The sequence below is a fragment of the Chionomys nivalis genome, chromosome 2, assembly GCF_950005125.1.
Source record: "Chionomys nivalis chromosome 2, mChiNiv1.1, whole genome shotgun sequence".
Classification (NCBI taxonomy): Eukaryota; Metazoa; Chordata; class Mammalia; order Rodentia; family Cricetidae; genus Chionomys; species Chionomys nivalis.
In genome coordinates this window covers 31,577,682-31,585,793 of record NC_080087.1, presented here as the reverse complement: position 1 = coordinate 31,585,793, position 8,112 = coordinate 31,577,682, and positions in this window count along the sequence as shown.

Genomic DNA, 8,112 nt, shown 5'->3' with positions numbered 1-8,112 from the left:
AAATTGGTTTTGTGTTCAGCTCTGCAGATGCTTATAGCTAGACATCACAGACTGGGGATTCTCTCTGAATTATATTGAATATTTATATTAATAGAAAATATTCCTCTTTGTTAACCTACAGGAAGTCTTGATGAGGTACTTATTTGTGAGAAGGTGCGAAAATGGAATAATAGATAGTAGGTAAGTAATTCAACATTACAAACTAAAACCAATAAAAATTAACTACAGAGGATAAAAAAGTTCAGTAAAATCTGAGGAGTAAGAGGAGGAAAAAGAAGAGAAAGAAAAAGGATGAGGGTGCTAATAAAGAAAGGGCACAAATTTTCTTCCTTTGAAATTAACCCCCAGAAAGCAAAATAGGGGCTGGAGAGATGGCTCAAGAGCTAAGAGTTCTTGTGTGCTCTTCCAGAAAACTGCAGTTTGGTTCCCCCCCCACCCCCACTTCCAACCACCTGTAACTCCAGCTCCAGGGGATGGGATGCCCCCTTCTGGCCTTCACAGGCATCTGCACTCACGTGCATGTGCTAAAAGCAATGAAAAATAAATCTTTAAAAAGTAAGGCAAGGTGCAGGAGAGACAGCTCAGAGAGTAGGAGCATTGGTTACTGTTCCCAGGACTGACATGGCTGCTCACAAACACTTGAAGCTCCAGCTCCAGGGGATCTGATGCCTTCTGGTCTCCAGGGGGCACCAGGCACACACACAATGCGCTTACATTCATGCACGCAAAACACGAGCACACATACAATAGCAATAGTACAATATTAACAAGAAGGGAAATAAAATGTACTCAAAGCGACAACAAGCTCACCTTACAGGGCTGCTAAGGGGTGTGATCCCCCACACTGGATATGGTTTTTGGTCCTTGGGGATTTGATAGTGACTATCACAGAGCTCTTGTCCTATGGATTCACTGAACAGGACAGATTAGTGTTTGAAAAACTTAACACTTTGGGGGTGACAAATGCCTGGAATCCCAGTACTCTGGAGATTAAGGCAAAAGGATCACAGGTTTGAGTCTAGCCTGGCTGAAGTAGCAAGTTCCAAGGGCACCCAGCTCCACTGTAAGACCTTGTCTCATAAAACGATACAAATCTTTGAAAAAAAGAGATAAAGGAAAGAGCACGTAGGACGCACACACAATTGAAACAACAGGGATCGTCATGTAAGGGCAAAGGGTCAATTGCTTTTTACTTCAAGTCAAAGCTTGAATAGCACAATTCATCATCTGCTTCCTGTGGTGTGTTTCCCAAGAGGACAAATCCTACATAGAAAAAGTCACGATAAGGAGGACACACACAGCACTCCCAAAGATAATAAACTGAGTTCAGAAAATCCCCGCTGTTAAAACGAAGGTGAGGAAGCGTTTCTCTCTTGACTGTGTTCCCTTTATCCCATTTGCTGTGGCCTTGAGTAGAAATAGGCCTCAGAGGGAGTGGTAGGAGGGGGTATCTGAAAGAGGGGAGGCAGGGCCGTGAACAGTGAGTGCCAGGAGTTTTTACAGATTGCTCTGTCAGCCTGAGCGGCCTTCCAGCCAGCCGAGCTGCCACGCTAAAATATCATGAAGTGAGCAGAAGGTTCTGGAGTAAGGAGAGTTCTTTTTCCCTCAAGGGAAGGGGTGCTGCTTTCTTCTGCTCCTGTTTTACCAGGCACTTATAATAGATGAAAATCTTCTAAGTGTATTATTTAAGCACACCTGGCTCTAGGGGTCAGAAGAAACACTTCCAATCTTGAATCAATGTGTGTTGTAAATCTTTGATCCCTAAGTAGAACGTAGGGCCCTGACCAAGAAGCACAGTGGAGTAGTACCTACTACGTGCCCAGCTTCCAAGTTGGCTCCGGCTGGGATCATTGCTTCCTTTATAAATGGTAAAGGGTTCTCATGAGAAATGTAAACAAAGGGTTTATGAGATGGGCTTACGGGGCAACACCCAACATGTATGCTATGGTTACTTCTATGAATGGACGGAATCCTGAAATTTGAGTTCTCTTCTCTTTCCAATTTTAGTGTAATTTGTCCTCTTGGCAAAGCTAAGAGCATGTAGGCACATGACTGAAAGATTCTTAGATACTGAATGTCTTTGTGCTGAGGGCATGGTGGAACATGTCTGCAACAAATATGGTAGCATATGTCTGTAACATGGTGGCACATGTCTGTGACAAATATGTAGCACATGTCTGTAACATGGTGGCACATGTCTGAAATTCCAGAGCATGGAGGCTAAGCTCTGGAGCGGGAAGACTTTGGGTTTGATACCAACCTTGGCAACATAGCAAGAACCTCTCTCAGAAACCAAACCAAAATAAATAAAACAAAATTGAAAAAAAAAAGTCATCTTTATAAATATGCTTACAGATATAAGGGAAAAAAGAAAAATAAAGATAGAAATGAGCTTGACCATAGATTTGTTATTATATCATTATAGTTAAGTTTATCATTATTAACATAGTTTCTTTCTGGTGCTATTTACCATCAATTTTTTCCATGGAAACTTTTATAAACGTATATATGTGTGTGTGTGTGTGTGTGTGTGTGTGTGTGTGTGTTTAGTAGTGCTTTTTAAAAATACTTATCTATTTTTATTTGCATTAGTGTTTTGCCTGTGTGATGCCTGTGTAAGAGTGTTGTGTCACTTGGAGCTGTAGTTACAGACAGTTGTGGGCCACCATGTGGGTGCTGGGAATTGAACCAAGGTCCTCTGGAAGAGCAATCAGTAGTCAGTAATGCTTTGGGACACATTGGAGTTTAAAATTATATATCTTTATTTAGTGTGTATGTCTTGTACCTGTGCCAGCAACAGGCAAACGGAGAGGTCAGAGTGTAACTTAAGGGATTTGGTTCTTTCCCTCTACTGGGGGCTCCCAGGGTGTCCTCAGGTTGTCCTCAGGTCTGGCAGCTGTCACCACTCAGTGGCTGTCAAGTTGGCCCCATTATGAACTAAGGGATTTGCTTGTTTGGTTTTGTTGTTGCTCTGTTTATTTGTTTTTAATACATATCACGAGAAAACAAAACAAGGAAGAAAATAGATCAGATCAGGCGTGTTGGTAGACACCACTCAGGGCCACATTAAACCACTGTGTCTTATATAAAGGGGATTTCTGTTTTTAGGCATCGTTGTTGCTTATAGAAGGCAGAAATACATCCCACCGTAAACTGGGTGGTGGTGGCGCACACCTTTAATCCCAACACACGGGAGGCAGAGACAGGTGGATCTCTGTGAGTTTGGGCCAGCCTGGTCTACAGAACCAGTTCCAGGGCAGCCTCCAAAGCCACAGAGAAATATATCTCAATGTAAAACATAAGAAAAAAAAAACCTTAAATTAGTCAGATGTAGTGGCTTTTTTCTTTAATCTCAGGACCTTGTTGTAGGAGAATTGTTATGAGTTAGAGGCCAGCTTGGGCTACATTACGTGAAATGTCTAATTGGTCCCGATGGGTATAGGTGACGTCTGCCAGGTCTGTGGCTGGTTCCCAGCCCTCAGAGAATTGTTCTGGGTGAGGTGGTTGCTGCTGCTGCGAGCCAGACATGCCCTATCACCACGGAGGTTTCTTTCTCTTCACCTAGAGAAGCTTGCAAATAGAGGGCCATTTTATGAGATCTGTGTCTCATTAAAAGATCCACACCATTCAGTTTCTAAGGAGCACAGGAAAGGGAGAGAGAAAGAGAGAGAAGGAAAGTGAGCAAACCATCCAGGGCCCTAGGCTTTTGCACAGTAACTCTCTCTACTGGGTTTTTCTCAAAGCTTGCACAGTCGTATCCCCTGGGTGGTTTGAATTCCAGAGAAATTGAGGAGCTCTGTCTCCATGGGAACAACAGGGCAAACAAAATGGACAGACAAGCTAATGCATGTAGCCCATGAGCGTTGATTTTGGATGCTTGCTTTATTTGTTACGTTATTTCAGGGCTAAGGTAGGAGCAGACATGCAACGCTCCTAGATGCTTAGTTCTCGATTTATCTTTAAGACATTCTCTTTTCAGCACAAATAGTGACCTTAGATATGGAGGTTTGGTGTCACGGTCCTTTGACTGTGTCTGCAAGAGGGCAGACTCCAGAGGCACACACCAGCTTACTAAATCCCCCCATTTCTTCATTTTTGAAATTTGAATAATACCCTTTATCAGGTGTTGGAAAGATGCCAGAGAGGCCACCCAGGCCTGCCCAGAGTATGCTCTTAGCAGAGATGGTCACTGTCATGCATATTGCCGCAGATTCTGCTTAAACGTAATCATTCTTGTTTGATTGACAGAAAAAAATAACCTGGAGATATGAGACAGAAGGAAGGCTAGGTGTGGTGGCACACACCTTTAATCCCAGCACTCAGGAGGCAGAGGCAGCACAGCCAAAGCTGCCCAGAGAAGCTGTCTCAGAGACACCCCTCCTAAACCCCACACTGGAAAGAAAAGATAGAGACAAAAGCAAAGCAATCATTTTTTGGTCATAGTTTAATGTTATCAACGTACTGTAAGTCTATAATGAGATGACTTCTGGATTATTCGGCATTAGACATATGAAGGATCCTGTTTTCATGACCTCATTGTACTGATTTATGTTTTAAAACATCTTGTCAAGTTGCCTGTGCCGTTTCTATTTTATTGTGATTTCCAGTCTGTTAGATTTCCTCAGCCTCGAGAGTCATAGCTCAGATTATACACACCCACAGGAAAGCCCCTCGCCAGCACAGCCTGTTTGCTTTGTCATGGCAACCCTTGTCACTTCCATCTGGAGGGTGAGTAATGAATGATGTCGTTATCAAGAGAGAGCCAGGGAGCACTGGGAAACGGTGTGAGCTGCAGGGTGGTGGAGAACAGCCTTGTCAGAGATGGAAACAGGGAGGGGCGCTCAGACCACTGAGAACTAAGAGCATTATCTCTGTGATTTGAATGCTCTAAGCTCCTTTAGTTTGCGGAGGTTCCTGCTGCTGTTCAGTGAGGCTACAAATGGTTCTCACGGTCTGGTGGTTCTTTTAAGTGTTGGGGACAAAGTGTATCAAGGTCTGGTCAGAGATCTGCTGACTAGAGATGGGGACAAGCCAGAGCCATCTGGGGAGATAGGCTGCCTGTGAGAACCAGGCAGGGACTCCAGCTGCTTGAAGATCTAATTTGTATCCGGAGGCCCTTTGAAGAGTAACCAGGTCCCATTAATGCATACCCCAAGGGACAGGAATAACCAGGGCTCACTCCAGGTGACCATGGTCATTACCAGAAAGACACAGAAGTAAATACTTCCTAGTTTCCTGCTAAGAGAACAGCTACAGTTTCAGCTCCAGGAGGGCTACTTATGGACCAAACACAGCTGACACATGGGTCAGAGTGCCAGATAAGGAGTCTTGATGTCAAGCCAACACATAAGCCCTGGAGAAGGCATCACACACTCATTCACACACACACACACACACACACACACACACAGAAAGGGGCTGGATTTTAACAATCACTTGGGACAATTGCAAAGACATATAACTTCAGGCCAACCCTCAACACCATGCTGAATGAATCAGTTTCCAGAAAAACAGCTAAGAAATGTGTCCTGCAGAATCCAAGCACTAGAAGGGTGCCATCCATCCATCCATGCATCCATCCATCCATGCATCCATCCATCCATGCATCCATCCATCCATGCATCCATCTATAGCAATTTGTTCTTTCTACAAACAAGTGTAGAAGAGTAGCAAGCAGCCTGAACCAGCCAGGGGGGATGAGAATCAGAGCCGGACTCTGCCCCTTCACAGCTGCACATCTTTAGGGAAGGTGTTCAATGCCCGAGGCTCCTGGCTTATTGGGAGGATGATTAACGCTTTTAAAGTCACTGTCTCTATGCACAGACTTCCACAGAAAGTAACCATTGCTCCTGTTGGACTAGTTGAAGCCATTTCTGCAAAGGACTATGGGTCCTTTTAGAGGGGCAGGCTTTAGTAATCACTGTCCAGGTTCTAGGCTTGTGGTCAGTGGGCTGTCAATAGTTCTGTGTCATTTTGCTCCCAGTAGACAAAGCTAAGAGATAAATGCACACACACACATAAGTATACACACAGAACCCAGTATCTGAAACACTTCATATCCAACCTCCAGACTGATTCAGTTCCCAGGGCTTTTTCCCAGCCGCCATCCTCATTGTGTGTATCTAAGAAGTCTCACGATGAGGAAACCGGCTTTAGTTTTCGCACAGCTACAAAGAAGATTCAGACTTTTTCACTTTTTATTTTTTTGAGTTTATCATTAAACTATCTTGCCATTACAACAGGGTATACAGGTTTTTGCTGTTGTTGGTTTGATTGGATTTTTTAGACAGGGATTCACTGTATAGGAGTTTTGGCTGTTCTGGAACTCCCTTTGTAGACCAGACTGGCCCTGAACTTACAGAGATCCACCTGCTTCTGCCTCACAAATGCTGGAATTAAAGGCATGTGCCACCACTGCTTAGTCTTTTTTTTTTTTTTAATTTATTTTATGTGTGTGAATGTTTTCCCTGTATATAATGTGTGTTTGTCTACACACATACATATGTCACCTGCTTCACTGCTATCCAAGGAGGTCAGAAGAGGGCATCAGATGCCTGGATCTGGAATTGCAGACAGTTGTAAGCTTCCATGTGGGTGCTGGGACTTGAACCTAGGACCTCTGGAAGAGCTGCAGTGTTTCCTGCTAAACCATTTTTCTAGCCCTGCCCCATCCCCCTTTTTAGGATGGTCTCATACTATGTCATTTTTGTTCTCCTTTCTTCTGACCTTTCCCTCTACTGTCCTGTGAAGCATCAGAGAACTGATCATTCAAACAGGACTTTCTTGCTACTTTTTTTCTGCTGGGGGGTGGGGTCTGTAATGAGTGCTGTCTGCATGTATGTCTGCAGGCCAGAAGAGGGCGCCAGATCCCATTACAGATGGTTGTGAGCCACCATATGGATCTGGGAATTGAACTCAGGACTCTGGAAGAGCAGCTAGTGCTCTTAACTGCTGAGCCATCTCTCCAGCCTGCGGTTATTTCTTTTAAAACAATTTACATTTCTTCTTAATTTTCTTAATCATGGCACTGATTGCTACAGTGACTTTCCACTGCTGAGACTCAAAGTCATTTCTGTCAGACATAAAACCATCAAGGAAACAAGATAATTGCAAACAACATAAAACATCCCTTCTGGTTACATGATATCCTCCTCTCCCCGTTTCCCCAAAGCCTTCAGAGTGTCTCCTCCAAACAGCAAGGGGCCAACCAGGTGTAAGGAAACGACAACCTATACTGTCTCTTGATGCTTTGGTTGTGAACCTAGCCTTTAGTGGCTAAGCCATGTTGCCAGCCCAACCTAGAGTATTTCTAAGTGTGCTTTAGTACTCATATGAAAACAGAAGGGAGGAAGGGAGGATGCTTTTTGAAAGTTAATCTTCCAAACTACACTTTTGCTAGCATGATTCAGTGGCCGTATTTACAGCTCATTATGTATTTTAATGTCTAGCACAGAAAAGACTAAAGAGTAATTGATTTCCATTGGTTAAAGGGGCGGGAGGCAGAGACTGGAGGATGGCAAATTTGAGACTAGCAAAACTATCTCCTAGAGAGCAATCACAGGAGCAAGCAAGCCAGAAAATATGAACTAAGCACCAAACTGATATAGTGAGACTGTATCTTTTTAAAAATTGCATTAAGATTTGTGAACTTATTGGTGACTACTAAATTTAATATTTACTTTAATATATTATGTATAATATGTGTTTTAATATATATTAATTACATAAATTTAATATTTGATTTGGGTTGTGGTGGCAACCTGTAATAGCAGCCTCAGAATTTGAGGCAGGATTGCCATGAGGTCGAGGCCAGCCTGAGCTGAAAATAAGACCATTGTAAAGGTATGTTTTTAAAAGTTGCAATTATAAACCTTGAATGTGAGCTGGTGTGGTAACCCACTGTAATTTCAGGAGGCTGAGGCAGGAGGATGGTGAGTTTGAGATGACTCTGCATGACAAAATGGTGCCCCGTTTCAAATAACACCTCCAATAAAATCATTAAAAACCTCATAACGCATATTTATGCAATGCAATAAATGTGTCTATCTTGCCTTGAAAATCCCTTAGACAGCATATGAAATACCAAATTTATCAACTACATCAACAGCAATG